Genomic DNA, 7,552 nt, shown 5'->3' with positions numbered 1-7,552 from the left:
CCCTGAGGTCCCTTCCAATCCCAGTGCTCTGGGGGAGGGATGGAAAAAGTGCATAAAAGGCAGTAGGGGAGGAGGAAGCCTCATTGGGGCACACTACCATGTTATGTAGATGCCCCAGTGCCAGTGAGGGTGCACCTTAACACACACTCAGTCCCACAGCACCCATGACACAAGTTTTGCCTGTCAGGAGCTAGAGGTGCAGGGCCCCAGAACCCAGACTTCCCCCTACACCGATCTCCTTGACAGCTGGCAGGCTTTGTGGCCTCAGCAGGGGCTAGCATGCCTACAGCTTTCATCCTGCTGTACCTTAATACACACACAGTGTCACCCATATCATGAGTTGCTTGTCCGCAGCTTGAGGTGCAGTTTACCCCAAACTCCTGCACCTGTCCCCTTGAAGCATGGCAGGCTTTGTGGCCTCAGCAGGGGCTAGTAGGCCTGCAGTTTTGACCGTGCTGTGGCTAAACATATACACGACATGAGTTTTGCTTTCAAGACTTTGAGGTGCAGTTTCCCTGAACCCCATGCACCTATCTCCTTGAAACGTGTCAGGCTTCATGCCCTCAGAAGGGGCTACCATTCCTGTAAGTTTCATCCAAATCAGGCCAGAAATGACAAAGTTATAGGCTGTTTCAAGCTTCCTCAAGCTAAACTGTTTTGACAAAACAAAAGGAACAGCGGTTTCGAATCAAAACGAAATTCGAAGCAAAATGCTGTTCCATTGAAATGTTGAAATGCAAGTCGAAACAGAACTGTGCTGCTTCACACAGCCCTACCATTTCCTCTGATGTTATGAATCCATGTTATTTCATAGAGCATGGTTATCCCCTTCCCAGCTACCCTTCGCCATGAGGCCTGCCCTGCTGTAAAAGCTGTTGCAATATATGCTGCCACTGCTCCCCAGCTGCCAAATTTCTGGACCCATGAGGAGCCCCACAGGCCAAATGACACATCTCTGCAGGCTAGATTCAGTCTGTAGATTGGATTTGGCCTACAGGCCAGAGGTTGAGTACCACTGCTTTAGGGGATCATATTAACTAATAGTAGCTGGTGCTGTCTGTGAGGGATGGATGTTGTGCATATTATCCTGGTAGCCAAGAACTTGTGGAGACAGGGCTGAATAACTTAACAGGCTGGTCCTAGACAGCTACAGTAATAATGTAATAGCAAATGGACATGGGTGAAATAGAACAAGAATTGTCCCAGAGAGTATGCTGGACTCTTTCTCACACTTATTAAAGTCAGTAGCAGAGCTCTGACTGATTTTGGTGGAGCAGGGATGGGTCCTGAATATGCTGCAGCCTCCAGCAAAATGGCTGTTGGTTGAATCCAGCTTTGGAATTCATTCATTTTGTTTTGTGAATCCATGGTGCCCGATTCTTTCCCCCCTTGCTGATGCCAGTTTTAGACCTATATAACTGCACCAGCCTCCTTTCATTCCCTGGGGCAGATTTGTAACACCACAGAAGTGAGTGGACTTGCATGGGAGAGGGATCAGGGAATCAGGTCTGCTAGAGTGGATTTACTTCTGGTTGGTAGGGGAAGGGAATCGAGCTCCTTTCGACACAATGTGGGGTTTGGTTCAGTGTCTCTGGTTGTGCTGTTGTAACAATCTCAGAGAGAACAACCACAGAGGGAAAAGGTTTATTTCTCCTGCTGTAACATGAGCTTTTTAAACGCAGAGAACTTTTTACCTCTTATTATCAGTGCTCCATTTGATCAGCTTGGAGAGAGGGAGAGTGGTTTAAAAGTAGGCAGAGACTTTTAATCTAAATCCAGAAAGAAGAATATGTCTTCCTAATTTAGCAAAGAAAGCAATGGGTCCCTCTCCCCAGTGAACACAATGACAAGAGGAGCAGGGCTGAGAGAGAGCAGAGCCTAACTTTTGAATCTCAGATCTTTTTTCAGACTTGAAGGGGGACCTCCCCCCTAATGCTTTTTAAATGCAAATATGTTCCTGAGTGCCTTCAGCCAATCAGAGCAAGCTTCCTGTGGGATTACCTGGGAGAGGGAGGGAAGGAGGAAAAGACTGGATGATTGCTTAAGAGTTGGCGAAAGTCTTGTGTTTGCCAGGCCAGCACTCAGAGTGGAGCAGCAAATATGTGTGAGTTATGTTCCTTGTCAGGACCGTTTGTCAACTGCATGGGAAGCCTCTCTCGGGTTGCTTGGCAGTAAGTCCATTTTGGATGCCGGATGTGAGCAGATGGAATTGTACTGAGGCACTGCCACTTGACGTACTGAGATAGAGGCTGCAGAGAGCAGGCTATTGTTGCAGAGGATTCTGAATTATCCCCTTGGAGAAGCAATGTCTTGCTTACTCCCAGCAGCAGCCTCTGGGAGTTGGAAGCTAAACGATTTGAACTTGGATTTTTGACAGGGTTCTGGAGAGCAAAATGCCCTTGTCTGAGGCTGGAACTGAGGATTTGCTTTAGGAATGGTAAGTGCTCGCCTGCAAGCAGGGCTTTTAGTGAAAGGCATAAAAATTCTGAATACTTGCAAGATTGTATTTTTCATTAATGACCACAAGAAACAGAAAATCCCTGCACTTGCAATGGAAGTGTTTGCGACAAGTAAAGCAGGGGTATTGAGTAATCTGTGCAGAAGGATTTTCTGTATAATTGCAGTGTCTTATTTTGAGAACTTTGGCCAAGGAGGAAGCTGTGATTTTATTATGGTTGATTATTAGCTAAGAAAACAATTTCACTATAGTAAATGGGCGAGAGAAATGTAGTATGAGACGCATTGTACTAGCAAATCTGATTCTTTTCTCAAATTCACCAGTGTAAGAGCAACAGAATTATGCTGGTATGAAACTGGTGTGAGATGAGACTCAGGTCCATGGATATTACTGCTTCCACTTGGAGGAAGAAACTAATGAGCTATTTTAAAGCAAAACAAAGAAAATTGTTCATTTTGATTATATGAAATTGCATAAAAATTATACCAGATTCACCCCTTGAAATTAGTCACTTGAGATGAATTTGGTCCAAGGGATGTGTTATTTGAATATATATTTTTTAAAATCTTTCTCTTAAATTCTGCTTTGTGAGATTTTTTTTTTTTAATTGATGTAAAGTGGGTCATGTTGGAATTCGTGTTATCCTTTTTATGGTTTAAGGAAGGAGGAAATCAAAGTATATTCTAGACATTTCTTTCCCATAGCAGAGCAGACTAAAAACAAGTGTAGATTTCCAGCCAAGTTCAATACAGACCAAATGATACAAAAATCATGGCATTTATGTAGTTATGTTGTTTTTTGTTGGCCACTAGAGGGACAATGCTATTATCCTCCTATAAATGATTACACTTAAAACAGCGTATGACAAACAAGTTAAGAGGTTTCCTCTTTATGTACCTTATGCATACTGTCTCATTAGTGCTTACTGTATATGAGAACTTGTTACTAAAACATAAAAAAAATCTTAAAAATGAACCCAGATTTCCTTTCATCTCTCCTTTTGTCTCTTTTGTTGCAATGGACAATTAGTAAAGTATTTGTGTTAGTATACTTGATCAGACATTTAGTTTCCTTGTAAGTTTGTTTTTTGTTTGAGATTCCTAGGCTTACTTTAAAAAGAGCCAATGAATGAATAGATTTTACTGAACATACAGGATCAGGGATTTCCTGATGCCATTGAAGTCTCTGGTTTTCTGCTATAATTTTCATGTTATATGGCTTGCTACATTATTTGTGCGCTCAGAACTGCCCCTGACCTTAGTGGGAGCTGTTCAGTAGGCAGGGAATATAAAATTAGGCCCCTAATTAACATAGTTTTTTGTGAGTCTAAATGTGAGAACTTGCTAATGAGATACAAAATCCCCAAATATGATGGGAAGCACTTCTTTATGTTTTGATTGCATTCCCACCTTCAGAAGTACATAAATAATCTTCTGTCTCATATATGTGACTTTTCAGTGGTGATGCTGGACTGATAGCATGTAATTCTGACATTTTTAGACATTTTGGTGAGCTTATAGGCAGCATGGCTAGTCTGAGAGCAGAATTTATCAAGTCAAAAGGAAGTGACTAATAGTGATTCTTGAATTTTGCATGTGTGCCCAGAAATGTCACTGGACATAGTTCATCATCAGTCAATCAGTAATTTTTTTCTCCAAGTAAAACAACCCCATATTTTATTGTACAATCATCTGTGTTTGCGGTAAACTTGTAGACAAGCATCCCCATATATTTGTAATATGAACACCCACCCCCTCAATGACTACAGTAGAACCTACCATAGTGGGTTTTACCTTAGTGTCTGCAGTGGCATTGCTTCTGTTACTCCCTTTCCTCTCAAACTTGCTTTGGAAACCAAACTGAGCTGCCTATTAACCAAAACCCCTGTAATTTACACGGATGCTCCTATATTTAATTGCAACATTGGCAACTAGCCTCCCCTGCAACAGATATTGAAGATGTGATCCAGGGACTGTGTTTGCTCTTTCTGGCTCCATACCGCTTTTTTCCTGTTATAAATATAAAATTAAAATCCAAGGTTATATTATGTTATATTATTATATTAAATGATATTTAATATAGGCTCTGTATTTTATACACACACACGCGCGAGCACACATGCTGTATAATGTATTTATCTTAAATGACGGTATCTTTTTGCCTCCTTTCTCTGTATCTTAATTTTTCTTCCCTTAGGTAATTATCTGACTGCTTCACTGTATTTCCTGTCTCCCCTGCATCTCCCCAGTTTTTTGCTCTTATATGCATTTCACTTCCTTTGCCCATGTCTTCCTCCCCTCTGTCACCTCCTGTGTCTGCTACCTGTCAACACCATTCATTCAAGGTCACCCACTCACACCTATTCTAGCATGTGTCCACCTGTTCAGCACCCAAAAGCCCTTAAGCACCCAAAAGCACACATTCACACATTTACATATATCCCTACCCATTGCAGATGCTTGTGAGTGAGGACTCCCACTTGTGCATTCTTCTAAGCGAGAATGTTTTTATAGGTCCAATTTTGGGTTCCTTGCTCCCAGTCCTCCAGGTAACAGAGCACCAGGTCCTGTAACTTTCCATCCTTCCCCCCCTTAAAGGAATAGCAGTTTCTGGGCCAGAGTCAACATTTCTTACTACTTTTTCTTGTTCCATAGTCCTCCTTTCTCCAAGCAAGCAAGAGAGCAAAACACCTTTGTGCATTTGGTACCTTTTTGGGTAAAATCAAGGGAAAGACACAAACTCAGTCTGCTTAGAAATAAGGATTGCCATTATTAGTAGGGAAGAATTCAGCCTGCCCTTTTAGTGATTACAGATGTTTGTTTCCAAGAGCCCAGCACATGGTTAGTTGAGATATAGCTTTTTTGAAGACGCCAAGGGTCAAATATACAGTAAACTATATTGTTACAGCACAAATGGTTGCCGCTAAAGTGGGTGAGTATCCTGTTTACAGCTTTAAAATATAAAATAGAACCCCATGTCAGCAATAGGCTGCACCTAAACATCCTTGGAGTGAATAAATCTAAGAAAAAATCCTAAATTCTCAGCCAAAGAGCAGACAAAAGCCTCTTATTTTTGCCTGGTTAGATTGTATGTACTTTGCCTAAACTGGAAGCTCTATGGGCTGTCAATCATTTCTTTTCTCTGTGGTTGTATAGCATCTAGCACAGTTGGGTCTTGAGTCATGACTGGGCTCTGAGACTGCCACTGTGTAAGCACATAAGTAATACTTGGGCATAATTTGTATTTTAAACAGATTTTATGCTAACTTGAAGGTCATGAGCAACTGATAAGCATAAGGTTAGGCAAGTACTTAAGTACCTGGCCTCGTTACAATTGTTAGGCCATACTTAAAGGATGGGCTTAAACACTTTGCTGAATCAAGACTTAAGACAGATATCACTAAAGTGTCTCATAGTGGACCCAATCCTGCAGGCTCTTTCTTATGGGAGCAGTGAACAATAGACCCAGAGTACATCTATACATGCACTTGATCTGGGATCAGTTTACTTGCGAGTAGTTTACTTGCAAGTAGTTTATTTGCAAGTAAATGCTCCTGGGCAAGTGTCTACACATGCAGGGACATGGGAGCAGATTTGCTTCTCCTAGGATCAAACTGCTACCGCTTCCTGCAGCCCTTCATTGGGTCCCTGCCACCACCAGGGGGTCCAGCTGCAGCTGCCTGCAGCTGGCAGCTATCTTGAAAAGGTAGCCCTGCTCTAGACCTGTTGTGACCTGTCTAGACCTGCGGGTGACAGAGGGGAAGCCCCTGCTGGGTGGGGAATAATTTGCCCTGGGGCAAAGATAGGGATTCAGGGCTCCAGCTTGCCGGAGAGGTGGAATCCCTGGGTTAGGACCCTGCCAGCTGAGTAACCTGAATGGAGTCGAGGGTGCCCGATAGGGTGACGGGGTTTCCCTCCGGATTTTCATTTCTTTATTGGCACAGCTGTATGCCATTGTTGCATTCTGGGTTTTTTCCCTCCTTTATGCTGTTGGGATCCCTGGGGTAACCCTGTGCCTTTATTATTGTATTAGGAGAGTGTTATAATCTGCCCGGTATTGGTGTTCATTGTATGAAGTGTTTTATGTAAATGTGTTGTATGTGATGTAACCCCTTATGAAAACATTTAACTATTAACCCATGACTGCCAATTGTTTTGTTACTGGTCCGTCAACTAGACCCTGTATTATCTGTGAGTGACCCCTCCCCTTCAGGCCGTGGAGGGCACTGAAAGAGGGGCAGGGTTGCCGTCTAGCCCAAAGACCACAGGGAACCAGGCCTGTGCATGGGTTTAGAGCATGTTTGGGTGAATTTATAACTGTATATAAATATGTATGTGTATATAAGTTGATAATTATAAGTTTTAAATTATCTATTAATATTAAACCTATACATAGTTAAGATTCACTGAATGTCCTGGCTCTCTGCTCTGTGGGAAGAGGAGGAAAGCTGCATACAGCTAGGCAGCCATACCTCCCACTAGGCAGCCACAGCTCCCACAGCATACCTGCAACCCACTGACCATCCCTTCATTTGGAGAGGGGGTACCTTTTGGCATACCACCCGGGTTACAATTGAATTACTGCATTTTGTCTCCCTCCCTCAGCTGTTGTTCTCTTCTTCCTTCTCTCAAATGAATGGAAGGACAGATGCTAAAAATAAAGGGAGAAACAGAATGTGACTGTGGTGAATGCCAAAACCCTTCAGAGCAATTTCTTAAGTTGAGCAGCTGTACTTTTATGTCTTCCATCAGGTCGGGGTGAGATCAAGAACCAAAGAGAGCTTTAATAGACACACAGCCTGGTCTACAGTTCCTATAATTTGGTGCAAACCCACAGACTTGACTGCCTATTGATTTCAATGGGGTTATGCTAATTTACCTGACCTGAGGACCTGGCCTGACATTAACAGGAAAAAGCACCAGGGCTGTCCCTGTCGGTGCAGGGTGCGAATTGTGGTGACCGCCACAGGCCCTGTGCTTGTGGGGGGACCCAACGGAGTTGGGTGGAGTGGCCATGGTGATGCCACGCTGCCGATGGCTTCACATCTGGCTACTTGGCACCCCGCTGCTACCGCATCCGGCACTTCTGGCCACT

The 7,552-nt window shown here is 43.2% G+C and overlaps 1 protein-coding gene across 1 annotated transcript in view; it reads left to right on the top strand.

Moving 5' to 3' along the window:
• Nucleotides 1–2,010: 2,010 nt before the first annotated feature.
• SHROOM3 (shroom family member 3) overlaps nt 2,011–7,552 on the top strand; it is a 96,117-nt gene continuing 90,575 nt past the window's right edge. The window contains exon 1 of the mRNA XM_019534250.1: nt 2,011–2,437. The gene's annotated coding sequence lies outside the window, so the exon portion shown is untranslated. The remainder of the gene's footprint in view (nt 2,438–7,552) is intronic.

The sequence above is a fragment of the Crocodylus porosus genome, unplaced genomic scaffold (assembly GCF_001723895.1).
Source record: "Crocodylus porosus isolate Cpor-Errol unplaced genomic scaffold, CroPor_comp1, whole genome shotgun sequence".
In the NCBI taxonomy this organism is placed as follows: Eukaryota; Metazoa; Chordata; order Crocodylia; family Crocodylidae; genus Crocodylus; species Crocodylus porosus.
The sequence above is the reverse complement of the archived record's forward strand: the minus strand, read 5'-3'. Positions and strand labels throughout refer to the sequence as shown.